We start from the raw sequence: 17,809 nt of genomic DNA, 5'->3' as shown, positions 1-17,809 counted from the left end.
CCTGAGATCATGACCTGAGGTGAAGTCTGACACTTAACCACCTGAGCCACTGAGATGCCCCAATGTCAGCTATGTATTTAAACTTGTACTAAATTATATTTGTACTAAATATATATATATACTAAATATATATATATATAGTAAATATATATATATATACTAAATAAATATATACTAAATATATATATATATTTATTTATGTATATATATACACATATACACACACATTATATATATATACATATATATATAATGTGTGTGTATATATATATTTTATATATATATACATGTGTGTGTATTTGTACTAAAATATAATATTAAATTTGTCGTTTTAATGACATTGTCTTTCATTTACAGTTTTTGGCTTGTAGTCTGTTTTGTCTGACAGTGGTATTAGTGTCCCTGCCAGTTTTTAGTACATGTTTGCATGTAATATGTGTTGTATCCTTTTATTTTAGCTTGTGTGTGTCCTAAGGTAAAACATGAGTTTCTTATGGATAATATATAGTTGGAGACTTTTATTTAGGGAAATTTAAGTAATATACATTTAATTAATTAGAGGTGTAAAATTGCTATTGCTATTTTCTTAATTATTTTCTGTCTTGCAGCTTGTTGTCCTTTCGCACCTTTTTTGCCTTCCCTCATGTTTCACGTATATTTTTGTAGTTACGTGATTTCATTCCCTTCTCGTTTCTTTTTCATATCCTTTAGAGGTTTCCTTTTTGGTTAGCGTTGCAATTATATGAAGAATCTTAAAATTAGTTTATTTTAACTGATATAAGTTTACCTTCAAACACATGTAAAATATACTCTTTCACATTTCTGACTTATATACTTTTTATTACTTCTGTATTCACTATGTATTTTACATGGATCCATTAGAGTCACCTGGGTGGCTCCATCAGTTAAGCATCCAACTGTTGATTTTGGCTCAAGTCATAACCTCATGGTTCATGATTTTGAGTCCCCCATCTGGCGCTATGCTGACAGTATGGAGTCTGCTTGGGATTCTGTCTCTTTCCCTCTCTCTCTCTGCACTTCCCCCACTTACTTTCTCTGTCTCTCTCAAAACTAAATTAAAAAAATTATAAATACAGATCCATGAATCTAAATTTTTAATTGCATTATGCTTTTGTTTTTTTAAAGTTCTGTATTACACTAACATGGTTTACCCTTACATTGTAATATTCCAGAGTTCTGTATTTTCTGTAAGTTTAACTTAACCTGGAAGAAATTTGAAGAACTACCATCATCATTTTGTAGTTCATGTCAGGCGGTGAATGATGTCAGCTTTTTATCTGGAAATGTATTAACTTCTCCTGAATTTCAGAGAATTATTTTGCCAGATATAAAGTTCTTAGTTGTTAGCATTTTTCTTTCAACACCATAATATATCATCCCACACCCTCTAAACTACATGGTCTCTGTTGAACATTCTATGAATACTTTAACAGTAGTACACCTGTGGGGCGCCTGGGTGACTCAGTTCATTGAGAATCCAAATTCAGCTCCGGTCATGATTTCCTGATTCTTGAATGCGAGCCTCACGTTGGGCTCTGTGATGACAGTTTGGAGTCTGGATGTGCTTCAGATTCTGTGTTTCCCTCTCTCTGCCCCTTCCCTGCTCATGCTCTGTCTCTCTTCTCTGTACGCATTAAAACAAAAAAAAGGAGTACACTTGTATATGACAAGTTGCCTTTCTCTTCAGCCTTGGAGATACGATCTTTCTTTTTTCTTGTGTCTTTTGACAGTTGACTTATGATAAATATTTGTATAGATAGGTGTTAGGGATTTATCCTGGTTGGAGTTCAGGTGAAATTTTTAATTTTATGTTAATTTTTCTAATGTTTGGGGATTTCTTGGCTTTTCTTCAAACCTTCCAACACCCACATTCTTCTTTGTGACTTTCGTAATACATATTTTGTTCTGTTTGATTGTGTCCCATTAGTCCTTTGGATATACTTCCCTTTTCTTTCTTTTTTTTTAAAGTTTGTTCATTTATTTTGATAGAGGGGGAGCAGAGAGAGCCCAGAGGGGAGAGAAAGTCTCAAGCAGCCTCTGCACTCTCAGCACAGATCCCAGTGCAGGGCTCAAACTCACAAATTGCAAGATCATGATAAGACGCTTAACCATCTGAGCCACCTAGGTGCCCTCACTTTTCTTCATTCCTTTTTTCTTTTTTGTATCTCTGCCTAAGTTATTAGAAAAGTTTTTACTTTGAGCTTATTTTTGTTTCTCAGTATACGTATGTGTTAGAAATCACCACAGTATGTAGGTGACATTCACCATCGAGCACTTTTTATCTTATGGTAAGAACTGTTGGGGCGCCTGGGTGGCGCAGTCGGTTAAGCGTCCGGCTTCAGCCAGGTCACGATCTCGCGGTCCGTGAGTTCGAGCCCCGCGTCAGGCTCTGGGCTGATGGCTCGGAGCCTGGAGCCTGTTTCCGATTCTGTGTCTCCCTCTCTCTCTGCCCCTCCCCCGTTCATGCTCTGTCTCTCTCTGTCCCAAAAATAAATAAAAAACGTTGAAAAAAAAATTAAAAAAAAAAAAAAGAACTGTTAATATTTATTCCATTAGCAACTTTCAAATATACAATATGTTATAATTAACTGTAGTCACCATAGTGTGCATTATATCCAAAGGACTTATTTATGTTATAACTGGAAGTTTTCACCTTTTCACCACCTCCACCTATTTCATCCCCCACCCCAAATACTTTATTTGGCAACCACTAATGTCTTCTGTATGAGTTTGTGGGGGTTTTCCCCCCTTTCTTCATCTTTTTAAGAGTTTAGATATAAAATAAAACAAAAATATTAAAAAAATGGCATTTTGTTTTCACTTAACATGGTTATGTCTACTGATCCATTCTGTCACAGAAAGCAGGATTTCCTTCCTTTTTTATGGCTCAGTAAAATATAATGTACATTTATATGCACATTTATTTTTATACATGCATGTGTTTATGTCTGTACTTATATCAAATTTCCCTGTCTCTTTGTCTGTCGATGGGTTGGTTCTAGGTTGTTTCCATAGTTTGCCTAGTATAAACAATGCTGCAGTGAATATATGGTGCAGATAGAGAATAAAATAAAATACAGCTTTTATTTCCTCAGATACAGAGCCAGAAGGGGAATTGCTGCATCTTGGGGGAGTTAGATTTTTGATTCTGGGAAATTCTGTATTGATTCCCAAAGACTGTAGAGTCCACATTCACAGTGACCGCTCACAGCGTTTACTTTTCTCCACATTCTAACCAACACATGTTACTTTTGACTTTTGGTAGTAGTTTATCTAATAGGCTTGAGGTGTTATCTCCTTGTGGCTTTAATTTGCATTTCCCTCATGATGAGTAACGTTGAGCATCTTTTCATGAACCTCTTGGCCATCCATGTGTCTTCTTGGAAAAAATGTCTACTAAGATCCTATGCTCATTTGTTAATAGTTTTTGTTTTCAGTATTGAGCTGCATGCATATGATGTGTATAATATATCCTAAAATACATATGTAAATTATATGTATATAATTTGGGGGAGATATTAACCCCTCATCTGATACCTGACTTGCAAATATTTTCTGCCATTCACTAATTTGCCTTTTATAGTTGATGGTTTTGTTTCCTGTTAGTTTAGTACCACTTGTTTAGAATTATCTTTTTTTTTTGCCTCTGCTTTGGTTCACATCTAAATATTCATTACCAAGAGTGACATCAAGGTGCGTACTGCCTGTTTTTTTCTAGATGTATGGTTTCAGGTCTTATGCTCAAGTCCTAATCCATTTTGAATTGATATTTATGTGTGATGTTTAGGCAGTGGTCCGGTTTCATCATTTTGCAAGTGACTGTTTCATTTTTTTAGTACCATTTATTGAAGAGATTATTTTGTTCCCATTGCACATTATTGATTCCTTGTTGTAAATCAGTTGATGATAATGTGTGTGGGTATTTTTGCAGACTTTCTATTCTATCATACTTACTTGATTACTGTAACCTTGTCATATTATTTGAAATCAGAAAGGGTGATGCCTCCAACTTTGTTTTCCTCAGTATTGCTTTGGCAACTCAGAAATGTTTATTTTATATATTTTACAATATTTCTAGCTCAGTGAAAAATGACACTGACATTTTAATAGGAATTGAGCTGAATTCATAGATTTCTTTGGGTAGTGTAAACAACTTTACAATACTTATTCCTCCAGGCTACGAGATGGTATACCATTCTGCTTGTAGTGGCTTCAGTTTTATTCATTAGTGTCTTACAGTTTTAAGAGTATATAGGTCTTTGACCTCAGATAAGTTTATTTGTAGGTATTTTTCTGGATGCAGTTGTAAATGGGGTTATTTTCTTAATTTTCCTTCCTGATAGTTTGTTTTTAGTGTATAGAAACAAAGAGGTTTCTGCATATTAATTTTTGCAACTTAACTGAATTCATTTTTTGTCTGTTAGTTTTTTGTTTGACTCTTCAGGGCTTTCTACACATAGTATCATGTCATCTGAAAGTGGTGGTAGTTCACTTCAGTCTGGACATGGTTATTTCTTTCTTTTGTATGTTTGCTGTAGCTAGAATTTCCAAGAAGAAAGATGGTGAAATTGGGCATTCTTGTCTTGTTCCTGTTTTTAAGGAAATATTTTCGGTATTTCATCAGTGAATATGATCTTAGCTGTTGGCTTTGGCATCATTATGGCTCTTTCTTCTGTGCCATTTTTTGAGAGTGTTTATCATGAATCATCACTGAATTTTTTTAAATCATTTTTTTCTGGAACTAGACAACATTATGTAACTTGTATGGTTCATTTTCTTAAGTTGTGTGTCATGTTATGTGATTCACAGATGTTGAACAATTTTTGTATCACTAAAATAAATCCCACATTATGATCTTTTTCATTGCTGTTGAATTTATTTTGTGAATGTTTTGTTCAGGATATTTGCATCCATATTCATTAGGGATGTTGTCCTTCAGTTTTCTTATCTTGTGGAAACCATGTATAGTTCTGGTTTTAGGGCAATGGTGACCTTATAAAATGTTTTAAAAATACTCTCTTCCTTTGTATTTTTTGGAAAAGTTTGAGAAGCAGTCATGTTAATTCTTTCAATGTTTGGTAGACTTGAGCAGTGATACTATTTGGTTCTGGATTTTTCTTTTCAGGGAGTTTTTGATTACTCATCGGTGTTCATATTTTATGCTTTATCATGATACTGTTCATATATTGTATAATTTAGGTATTTATCCTTTCTTTTCTGTCCACAACATTGTTATGTGTAATTGTTCAGAGTAGACTTTTATGATTCTTTGTGTGATGTCAGTTATAGTGTCTCCTTTTTCATTTACGATTTATTTTGTGTTTTTTATTTGTTTGATTTTGTGAATCAAACTTAAGATTTGGCTTTAAAATAGCAGAGCTCAGTTTATTATATTGATTCTTTCTGTGACTAAGAGTGGGATGAGAAAGGAAGGAAGCATTGGTTCTTTTTTTAAAATCTTTTTTTAAACCTTTATTTATTTTGGAGACAGAGGGAGACAGAGTATGAACGGGGGGAGGGTCTGAAAGAGAGGGAGACACAGAATCTGAAACAGGCTCCAGGCTCCAGCCCTGACACAGGGCTGAAACTCACAAACGGTGAGATCATGACCTCAGCCGAAGTTGGACGCTCAACTGACCGAGCCACCCAGGCACCCCAAGAAGCATTGGTTCTTAATTGCTGCCACAGTCGGGAATTATAGGACACCAAAATGCAAGTAAAGCAGAGCAAAGTTTTATTATAATACACTTCAGGGTAGGAGCACACTAGTCAAAAGAGACAGGCCCAGAGAACTCCAGGGTTTGGGCTTATGTCAATTTTGAGGTGGGGGCGGGGTGGTCATAGGTTTGTAACATTTGACTGACAGGCCTGGATTATATAATAATTAGCCAGGTAAGCATGCCCTTTAGGGGGCTGTATTTGAAATGCCTGCATGGGTAGGAAACTGCAAATTTTCTCTAATTTAGAAAAAGTGATACAAGAACAAGTCAAATAAGAACAAGTGGACTGCTTTTGTGCACAAGTACAACAAACATAACAAATTTAACTCTTCCTCTGTGGGGATGTTGGATCCAAAGGCCCACTGCCAGATGGGTGGAATGGGTGACTTCTGGGCTGTCCTTGCTTGGTCCTGTTACCAAAACATCTAAGGTCCATCCTTCTGCCACTCATGTCTGGTTTCCTGCCTGTTGTATGTGAGTATTTATAGCATTCATTTCTATTCTGGTCTCTTATTTCCGGACTTCTAATAACTTGGGACTTATTTTGTCCTTTTTCTAACTATTTGAGCTTTAGGTTGAGTTAGACTGGTTATTTGAGATTTTTCTTGTGCCTTAATGTAGGCCTTTATCACTTTCCTCTTAGAACTGCTTTTGCTTCATCCCATAATTTGTGGTATTTTGTATTTACACTTCCATTTGCCTGAACAAGTTATTGTTTTTTCTTCTTTGACCCACTAGATACTCAGTTGCATAGTGTTCAGTCATCACATTTCAGAATTTTTCAACTTTCTTTTTGTAATTGATTTCTAATTGCATACCACTATTGTCAGGGTATATGCTTGATGTAATGTCAGTATTATTAAATTTGTAAGAATTCTTTAGTGGCCTTACTTCACTTCATCCTGGGAAATGATCTGTTGGACTTGAGAAGAATGCATAATATGTAGAATGCTTTTGGGTGTAGTGTTCCGTATATATCTGTTAAGTCCATTTTGTTAATGTGTTGTTTAATTTTTTTTATTTTATATTTTCTTTTTATTGATTTCCTGTCAGAATGGTTTATGTCTTGATGAAAATAAGGCATTACGTCATATGCTATTAGTGTAGTTCTACCAGTCTATATCTGGTTTTGTGTCAAATCTGCATTTGGTGTCAAATCCAAGAAATCATTGCCAACAATAATTTGTCAGACGCTTTCCCAATTTTCCTCTTATGAATTCCACAGTTGTAAGTGTTACTTCACAATTTAATATACTTGCAGTTTATTTTTATGTTTGATGTATGGCATGGGGCCAAATTTATTATTTTGTAGGCTCACATCCACTTCTCAACACCATGTGTTGAAGAGACTGTCCTTTCACCAATGTGTATTCTTACCTCCTTTGTAGAACCCATTGTTTTGGTGTGTGTGTGGATTCTCAATTGTGTTCTCAACTCTCTTCTATTCCATATTGTTTAGATTATTATAGCTTTGTGATATGTTTTTTGTGCTGACATATGAATTTTAGGGTTTTTCTTTTCTTTAAAAACCGGCCCAGTGATGCCAGCCATGGCAGGTTTCTCAAGCCTGTCTGTGGGGAGGGTGTTGGAGTAACACATATTGTAATTAGCATTTCCTGGTGAATTGCTCTTTCAATTATTTAACCGTGTCCTTTGTCTCTCAAAAAAATTATCTGATGTCTTTTTGTCTATATAAACATAGCTGCTCGTGCCCTCTTTGGCTTATTTTTTTTTTTTTAATATTTTTTCATCTGTTCACACCCAACCCATGTGTCTCCTTAAGTGAAAGTTAGTGCCTTATTTGGCAAAGTTCGCAGACATAAATTCTTCTTGATCATGTTTATGATGTTTTAATATCCTGGGGATTTTTGTGAATAAAGTTGACATATAACACTCTTTAAGGTATATACAATGTGTTTGTTTCACTTCTATATTGCAAAATTATTAACAGTATAGCATTTGCTAAAGCTGCGACTCATCACATAATTCTTTTTTTTTCTTTCTTTTTTTTTCTGGTGAAAATGTACCTACACTTAGCAAACTTTAGATATAATAATATAATATATAATATAATACAATATAATATATACATTATAATACATATAATATAATATGATTATTATCATACATTATTATCAGCTATAATCACAGTACTCTTCTTGTATCACCCATATCTTAGTCATCATATAAACAGGAATTTTGCAAACATTTACCAACACTCTCAATTCCTCAATTCTTGAGCACCCAATAAGTAGCAAAATGGTTTCTACTCTGTGAGTTCTTAGAAGCTATATATAAGTGATATCATACAGTCTTTAAGTTATTCACTTACCAGCACACACTTATGTTTTATCCACATTTTTGTAAATATCAGATTTCCTTCCTTGTCATGGATGAATAATATTCCCATATATGTACCCAATATCTATATAATTAATACATTATATAATTAATAAACTTTCTAAAAATAAATATTTTATTTAATGAATTGGCAGTGCTTAGGTTGTATCAATTTCTTGACTATTGTGAATAATGCATAATTTTTGATATTGATATCACTTAATTTTTTCCCATGTTGGAGGGATACAGACAATTCTTAAAGTTTTTGTTTAAATACCAGTTGGGTAACATACACTATAATATTAGTTTCAGGTGTACAATATAGTGATTCAACACTTCCATACACCTGGTGCTCATTACAAGTGCACTCCTTAATCCCCATCACCTATTTACCCACCCCCTACCCACCTCCCCTCTAACCATCAGTGTGTTCTCTATAGTTAAGAGTCACTTTCTTGGTTTGCCTCAATCTTTTTTTTTTCCTTTTCCTAATTGGTTTCTTTCTTAAATTACACGAATGAGTGAAATCACGTGGTATTTGTCATTCGCTGACTGACTTATTTCACTTAGAATTGTGTCTAGCTCCACCTGTGTCATTGCAAATGACAACATTTATTTTTCATGCCTAAGTAGTATTCCATTGTCTCTATATGTGTTTGTGCATCAGTGTGTGTTTTTTGTGTGTGTGTGTGTGTGTGTGTGTGTGTGTGTGCACGCGTGCATATATCCACTTCAGTCAGTGGATGCTTGGTCTCTTTCTATAATTTAGCTATGTTGATAATGCTGCTATAAACATCCAGAATGTATGTGTCCCTTAAATTGGTATTTCTGTATTCTTCAGGTAAATACATAGGACGTAGTAAATGCGTAGTAAGTTAGTGACATTGCTGAATCATAAGACAGTTCTATTTTTAACTTGAGAAATCTTCATACTATTTTTCCAGAGTGACTACCCCAGTTGCATTTTCACCAACAGTATAGGAATGTTCCTCTCTCCCCACATTCTTTCCAAAACCTGTTGTTTTCTGTGTTGTTAATTTTAGCCATTCTGACAGGTGTAAGGTTGTATACCATTGTCCTTTTGATTTGCATTTCCCTGATGATGAGTGATGTTGAGCATCTTGTCATGTGTCTTTGACCATCTGGATGTCTTTCTGGGAGAAATGTGTGCCCAAACTTATGTCCCTTTTTAAATGGATAATAGGTTTTTCGATGTTTAGTTTTAGAAGTTTTTATACATTTTGGATGCAAATCCCTTACTGGATTTGTCATTTACAAGTATTTTCTCCTATTGTGTACGTTGCCGTTTAGTTTAGTTGATTATTTAATATGCTCTGGAGTTTTTACTTCGATGTAATCCTAAAATTTATTTTTCCTTTGTTTCCGTTCCCCCAAGAGACATACTTAGAAAAAAGTTGCTGTAACCTGCATTAAGTGATTATTGCTTGTGTTCTCCTGTAGGATTTTTATGGTTTTAGGCTTCACATTTGGGCCTTTTAATCCATTTTGAATTTATTTTGTGTGTGTCATAATAAAGTGGTCCAGTTTCATTCTTCTGATGTTGCTGTCCAGTTTTCCAAACACCATTTGTTGAAGAGACTTTTTCCTATTGTATATTCTTCACTGGTTTGTGGAAGATTAATTGGCAATATAGTTCTAGGTTCATTTCTGGGATTTTTGTCCTCTTCCACTGATCTATGTGTCTATTTTTGTGCCAGCATGATTCTGTCTTGATCAAGATACTTCTAACATAACTTCAAGTCTGGAATTATGATGCTTCCAGCCTGCTTTGGCTATTCAGGGTCTTTTAGAGTTCTATACAAATTTTATGGTCGATTGTTCGACTATATACATATATATATATATATACATGTATATATGTATATATGTATATATATATATATGTATATATGTATATATATGTGTATATGTGTGCGTGTGTGTGTGTATATACATATATATATATATATATATATATATATATATATATATATATATATATATATATATATATATGCGTGTGTGTGTGTATGTATATATATATACAATGTATGTATATACAATATATATGTATATATATACAATGCCTTATTTTACAAAATGCTTTTTCTACATCTGTTGACAGGGTCATATGTTTCTTGTCCTTTCTCTTATTAATGGGGTGTATCGCATTGATTGATTTGCAAATATTGAAAGAGCCCTGCTGCCCAGGAATAAATCCCACTTGATCATGATGAATTATTATTTTAATGTATTGTTGAACTTTATTTGCAAGTATCTTGCTGAACATTTTTGCATCCAGTTTCATCAGGGACATTGGTCTGTAATATCTCTTTTTTAATGAGGCCTTTGGTTTAGGAATCGAGTTCTGGAATGAGTTTGGAAGCTTTCCTTCCACTTCTATTTTTTGGAACGCTTTAAGAAGAATACTTATTATTCTTTAAATGTCTAGTAGAATTCCACTTGGAAGCCATCTGACCCAGGACTACTCTTTGTTGGGAGATTTTTGATAACGGATTCATTTCTTTGCTGGTTTTATGGGCCTGTTCAAATTTTCCATTTCTTCCGGTTTCAATTTTGGTAGAGTGTGAGTTTCTAGTAATTTCTACATTTCTTCCAGATTGTCCCGTTTGGTAGCATATAATTTTTCATAGTATTCTTTTATAATTTCTTGTATTTCTGTAGTGTTTTTTGTGATGTGTCTTTCATTTGTGATTTTATCATGTTGGGTCCTCCCTTTTTTCTTTTTGAGAAGTCTGTCAAAGGAGTTATAACTTTTGTTTATTCTTTCAAAAAACCAGCTTTAAATGTCAATGACCTGTTCTACTGACTCTTTGTGTGTTGTATCTGTATCACTTATTTCTTGTCATAGATTGTGGGTCTAAAGTTCTCTTTTGACCAACAAAAGAAATGGATGCAGGATGAAAAATGAGAGATGGCTAATGTCCAGGAAAAAACAGTTGCCCCAAATAAGGGTCCTTGCCCATATTAATTAAGATCAAAATGCTTACAAACATGATGGGAGTGCACAGAAAGACAATGAATCTGTGAACATGAACTCATGGGCTTGAGGGCAAAATGGTGTTTGTGGTTTGGGTCAATAAGAAACAAAATCCTGGCACCAGGCAGATGGGCAGATGGATGTTAACGGCAGACAGGAAGCACAATGTCGTTTATCTTAGCTAGCCTAGGGGGTAACATAGAGGACACAAGCTCAGGGTTAACAAGCCACCTTTTCTTTTGCTAGTCAGCTCCACTCTGGTCAGCTTAACCCACAGTGCAGCAGTCTGTACCCCCATTTACCTGTTTACCTAACTTGGTCCTTCCCTCCTGCGAAATCATCTTTATGCAATAGTATTAATTGGGGGGCCCTTCCACCCTGAATACCCAATCTTGTTTATTTCATATACCTATGCACTGGGTGCCTTTCCACCTCTCTATTCCTTCTGCCTTTGCACCTCCCTATTCTGGGGTCCTAGTTTTGTTTACCCAAACTCCAGTGTGAGCATCCTATGGCTTTGTACTTCTTTATGCCTTGTTAACCCATTGGTGTAAGTCCAGGGGATTCCTAAGCTTTCCCCCTACAATTTCTGCTCTAACCTTTATTATTTTCCTTTTTCTGCTGGCCTTGGTCCTCATTTACTTTGGGTGTAAGGTTATGTGTTTAGTACCTTTCTTGATCTTGATATAGGACTAAATTGCAACATATTTCTCTCTTAGGAGTGATGTCGCCAGATCCAAAGAGTTTGGACTGTTGTGTTTTCATTTTCATTTGCTTTTGTGTGTGTGTGTGTGTGTGTGTGTGTGTGTGTGTGTGTGTCTGTTTAATTTCTTCTTTAATTTCCTGGTAGACCCATTCATTTTTAGTAGAATGTTCTTTAATCTACATGTTTTTGAGGGATTTCCAAAATTTGCCTGTGTTCTCCTATAGGCTTCTTATGGTTTCAAGCCTCACATTTCGGCCTTTTAACCCATTTGAGTTTATTTTTATGTGTGATATAAGAAACTGGTCCAGTTTCATTCTCCTGCATGTTGCTGTGTAGTTTTCCAACACCATTTGTTGAAGAGACTTTTTCCTATTGGATATTCTTTGTGGAAGATTAATTGACAACGACATAGTTGTAGATTCATTTCTGGGATTTTGGTTCTCTTCTACTAATCTGTGTGTCTATTTTTGCACCAGCATCATTCTGTCTTGATCAAGACAGCTTTCTAACATAACTTGAAGTCTGGAAATCTATATGTATAGAGACAGTATATATTCCACATATATATAGACATTTGGGCTCTGTCTATATTTTGGACAGTGTTGCTGTAAACATTGGGGCACAATATATCGATTCAAATCAACATTTTTTTTAAATTTTTTTTTTCAACGTTTATTTTATTTTTTGGGACAGAGAGAGACAGAGCATGAATGGGGGAGGGACAGAGAGAGAGGGAGACACAGAATCGGAAACAGGCTCCAGGCTCTGAGCCATCAGCCCAGAGCCTGACGCGGGGCTCGAACTCACAGACCATGAGATCGTGACCTGGCTGAAGTCGGACGCTTAACCGACTGCGCCACCCAGGCGCCCCTCAAACAACATTTTTGATCCCTCAGATAAATACCTAGAAGTGCAATGGCTGTATTGTAGGGTGGTTATATTTTCAAAATTGTTAACGTTTTATTCATTTTTGAGAGACAGAGCACAAGCAGGGGAGGGGCAGAAGGAGAGGAAGGCATAGATTATAAAGCAGGTTTCAGGGTCTGAGCTGCCAGCACCGAGCCCGACATAGGGTTCAAACTTACAAATTGTGAGCGAGAACATGATCTGAATCAAAAGAGAAGCTCAAACGACTGAGCCACCCAGGTGCCCCTGTTTAAAAATTTTTGAGTAACCTACCTACTTTGTTCTTCACAGTGGATGCACCAGTGTATGTTCATACCAATTTCACATCTTCACCAGCATTTGTTGCGTCCTCAGTTGTTATTTTAGCCATTCTGACTGGTGGGACATTGTATCTCAGTGTGGTTTTGATTTGTATTTCCTTGATGATGAGTGATATTGAGCATCATTGCATGTGTCCGTTAACCATCTGGATGTCTTCTTTGGATAAATATCTATTCATGTTTTCTGCCCATTTATTCATTAGGTTTTTGTTCTTTGAATGTTGAGTTTGATAAGTTCCTTACAGATTTTGGATACTAACCCATTTTCTGATATCTCATTTGCAAATATCGTCTCCCATTCCATCAGTTGCCTTTTAGTTTTGTTGATTGTTTCCTTTGCTGTGCCAAAGCATTTTTATCTGATGAGATCTCACTAGTACATTTTTGCTTCTATTTGCTTTTCCTTTGAAAACACATCTAATAAAAATTTGCTGTGGCCAAGGTAAAAGAGGTCACTTGCTGATTTCTCCTCTAGAATTTTGATAAACGTATAATTTTTCCTGTGGTTGATTTCAAGTTTCATAGCATAGTTTTTATAAATGTGCATGGTATGATATAGATCTTTTTATACTTGTTGAGGGATGATTTATGACCCAGCATGTGATCTATTCTGGAAAATGTTCTATGTGCACTTGAGAAGAATGTGTATTCTGCTACTTTAGGATAAAATATTCTGAATGTGTCAGTCAAGCCCATCCAGTCCAGTTTGTCATTTATATCTGTTATTAATTGATTTATATATTTTTCTGCTTCTACTTTGGGAGTATAGTTACAATGCTTAGCTCTTCTTGATGGATCGATTCCTTTATTATGATGTATTGCCCTTCTTCATCTCTTATTACAGTGTTTGTTTTAAAATCTAGCATGTCTAATATAAGTATGGCTACTCTGGCTTTCTCTTGATCTCCATTGGCATGAAAGATGGTTCTCCATCCTCTCACTTTGAATCTGAACGTTTTAAGATCTAAATAGAGTCTTCTGTAGGTAGCATATAGATGAATATTTTTTAATGCATTCTGATATATTGTGTCTTTTGATTGGAGCATTTAGTCCATTTACATTGAGTGATTTCAAAAGGTAGAATTCAGTGCCATTGCATTACCTGTAGCTGTGGTGTATCGGGTGCTGTTTTCTGTCCTTCGTAGCCTTTGTTCCTTTGGTCTATTTTCTTCATGCAGAGAGCCCCCCTTAAAATTTCTTGCAGGGCTGCTTTAGTGGTCATTAACTTCTTTCGTTTGTCTGGGAAAGTCCTTACCTCTCCTATTCTGAATGACAGCTTTGCTGGATAAAGGATTCTTGGTTTCATATTTTTTTTCCTATTCAGCACATTGAATACTTCCTGCCACTCCCTTCTGGCCTGCCAAGCTTCAGTGGACAGGTCTTCTGTTAACCTTCTTTTGTCCCTAGCTGCTTTCAAATTTTTCTATTTTTGTATTTTGTAAACCTCGCTATATGTCATTGTGCTGACCTGTTTTTATTGATTGTGAAGGGAATTGTCTGTGTCACTGTGCCTCTTTGACTTCAATCCCTTTTCCTTCACAGATTAGTGAAGATCTCAGCTACTATTTCCTCAAAAAAGCCTTCTGCCCCCATTTCTTGCTGCTGCTGCTGCTGCTGCTGCTGCTGCTGCTGCTGCTGCTGCTTCTGGGATTAGTATGGTATGGAAATTGTTTTTTGTCATGGAATCACTAAGTTACCTAAGTCTTCCCTTACATCTAATGGATTTCTTTTTAGCTTCATTACTTTCTATAATTTTATCTTCTAGTTCACCTATTCTCTGCTTCTTCAATCCTCATTGTGACTGATGCAGTTGTTTTTTCATCTCCATCCTACTATTTTTTCATTCATCCTGACTAGTTTTTAGATCGTTGCTCTCTGCAGCAAGGGTTTCTCTGGTGTCTTCTATGCTTTTTCAAGTCCAGCTAGTAGTCTTATGATTGTTGTTGTAAATTCTTGTTCAGATATATTGTTTACATATGTTTGCAGCAAGTCTCTTCTGTGATTTCTTCCTGGCATTTCTTTTGGAGAGAATTCTTCCATGTTGCCATTTTGACTAAATTTCTGTCTTTTGCATGTTTTGAAAGCTTGTTATGTTTCCTTCATCTAAGAGTACTGCTATATTGGAAGGTGACATACACTGTCCAGATCCTGGCACTTCAGGAAGTGTTTCTGGTGTTTGCTGTGTGCACTGTGCTGTAGTGTGTTGTCTGCTCTTTGCCACTTGTCAGTGCTCTGAAGAGCTCCTTGATTGCAGTGGGGAGTATTTCGACATTCAACTAGGTGTGCTTTGATGTGTTCATTGAAGTGAAAATAACCCTGAAAACAAAGGGTGGGGAAGCCTGATTCCATAAAAACAGAAAAGGAAAGGGAACAGAACAAGCAAACAAACATAGAATCAAAAAAACTTTGGGGAAATGCTCTCCCTGTGTGTCCTACTCTTTCACTCTCTTCTCAGTGACCACAACTTCCTCCGTTCCACAGAACCTGGGCCCTGTTTCTCCCCTACACCATGTCTCCACAAGTCCTGCTTTCTGAAGTTTGACTTCTGCTCTCGCTTACACCTGGAATTTTTTCTGTCGTTCTTCAGGATGATTTCTGAAATACTTAGGATGAATTCAATGATCTAGCTGTGTTCATAGAACGAGGTGGGCCTAGGGTGCCATCATCTAACCCCCTAACTAAAGACTGGGGTTTTAAAATCCAGTTTGCTTGGCTGTGGTAGAGCCCCCAAGGAAATTGGGATGCTCTTGGAAAAAGGCAAGGTAATAGCCTGGGAATATACAGCAGGGAAGCAGTGATCTGAAGAGCACATGAAGCACACAGTGGGGAGATTAGGTGCTCGTATTAGAGAGTGCCCCAGAAAAGGGGTGCTCACAGAGTGGCCCACCTGCAAACAAAAGGACTAACAGGTATCATTTCCCTTCACTACCCTTCAGCATAAGCAAAGGGCCACTTGCAGTAACTAGTGCAGCATCAATATATGCTAGCTAACTTCCTTACACTAGCGCCCCCCCCCACCATACTCCAGGGGAACAACACCTTCCCAATCATTCTTCATTGAATCCTAGTGGGTTGAGCCTGATTAAACCTCATTGTGACTGATGTCTCAAACCCCTGCCAACAACTGACTCATGGTGCAAGAGTCTTGTAAGCCCTCATTTTATCATTTATCAGGTATCATTGTATAAGTGGACCAGAGCAGAACTATTTAGAATGTGTCACATTCAGGCCGTGGACCAGATGTTGAAGCAAAGACAGCCTCTAAATATGACTTATATAAAGGATGGACTGGCTAGAGAACAATACAACACATATAGCACACATTGGAGAACCTTCTGAATGTGCTAGGCCCTAGCGAATAGGGAGAACTACACAACAATGCACTATAAGATATGTTCTTCATTTGGTTAAAACCCTCCGGAAATAGAGACATAGCTTACTAACTTTCATCAATATGAACAAAAGAGAAAAAAAAATATGCAGAATTAGAATAGACTTGGGGAACTCAGTGACTCCACAAAATATTATAATATTCATTAATATTCACATTATAGGAGTCCCAGAAGAAGAGATAGACAAGGTGGAACAAAATTTATTTGAAGGAATCAAAAGCTTAAGACTTCCTTATTCTGGGTAAGGAAATATATCCATATCCAACAGGCACAAGAATGCCCAACAAAATTCAGCAAAGCAGACCTGCATCAAGGAATAGTGCAACTAAGTTGGCAAAATATATTGATAAAGAAAAATTTTAAATCAGAAAATCCAAAGAAGTAGAAGTGAATTCCAGCAAGGCTATTGGGGTTTTTCAATAGAAATATGGCAAAACATAAGGGAGTGGCATGTTATATTCTAAATGCTCAATGGAAAAAAATCTACAGTCAACAGCATTCCATCCACAAGGCTAACTTTTAGAATAGGTGAGAGAGAGTTTCACAGACAAAAGTAAAGGAATTTATGACCACTAAGCCAGACCTTCAGGAAATATTAAAGGGGACTCTGAGGAGAACAGGAATGACCAGAAGTGACAGTCTCAAGGTAGGAAACACAGAATTAGAAAAACTGAATATTTCTGTTAAAAAGCCATCAAGGAACTCACAAGATAAAACATGCAAAACATAACATGTATCTAAAATGTAAGGAATGCAGGAATAAAGAATGAATTTAATTTAAATTACCGCCAACTTAGGCAGATGGAAGCCTAAGACAAAGAAAGGGTGATTGAGCGCATATCTGTGAGGGAACAAATTTCCTGTACCAGAAACTATAGAGAGCAGGATGAAGCCATCTTCACATCTAGCACACCCACACTGATTTACCCCAGGGAGCTAAGCGTCACCACCAAGTGAAGAATGGAACTTTTACACCCACCAGCGCCCTCCATGCACATCCCCCAGAAGACAAGCACATTTCTCTTTCACTTACTTAGTATATGGACCATAGAGAGTGTGCTGCAAAGTTTTAGTCCTCAGTACTGGATCTAGCTTCCTATGGATTTAATTGTGTTTGCTTATCCATTTGTTCATTTTATTTACTTCTGTTTTTCTGTATATTTCTTTTTTTTTTATTCCTGGGATACAGAAAGAACAAATATTTTTATTCTATTTGATTTTCTTCATTTTAGATTCCATTGTTTTAATTTTTTAATTTTTATTTTCTAAATTTCTCTTTTCTCTCTTTTCACTCTTTTCTGTCAAGCTTCTCTCAACAAAGTAAGGAGACCAAAACAAATTGAGAATCCAGTATCCTTTGTTTGATTTTTATTATTTATTTGATTGTTTGTTTGTTTGTTTGT

Source organism: Neofelis nebulosa (genome assembly GCF_028018385.1).
Source record: "Neofelis nebulosa isolate mNeoNeb1 chromosome Y unlocalized genomic scaffold, mNeoNeb1.pri SUPER_Y_unloc_1, whole genome shotgun sequence".
In the NCBI taxonomy this organism is placed as follows: domain Eukaryota; kingdom Metazoa; phylum Chordata; class Mammalia; order Carnivora; family Felidae; genus Neofelis; species Neofelis nebulosa.
Note: the sequence above shows the minus strand (reverse complement) of the source record.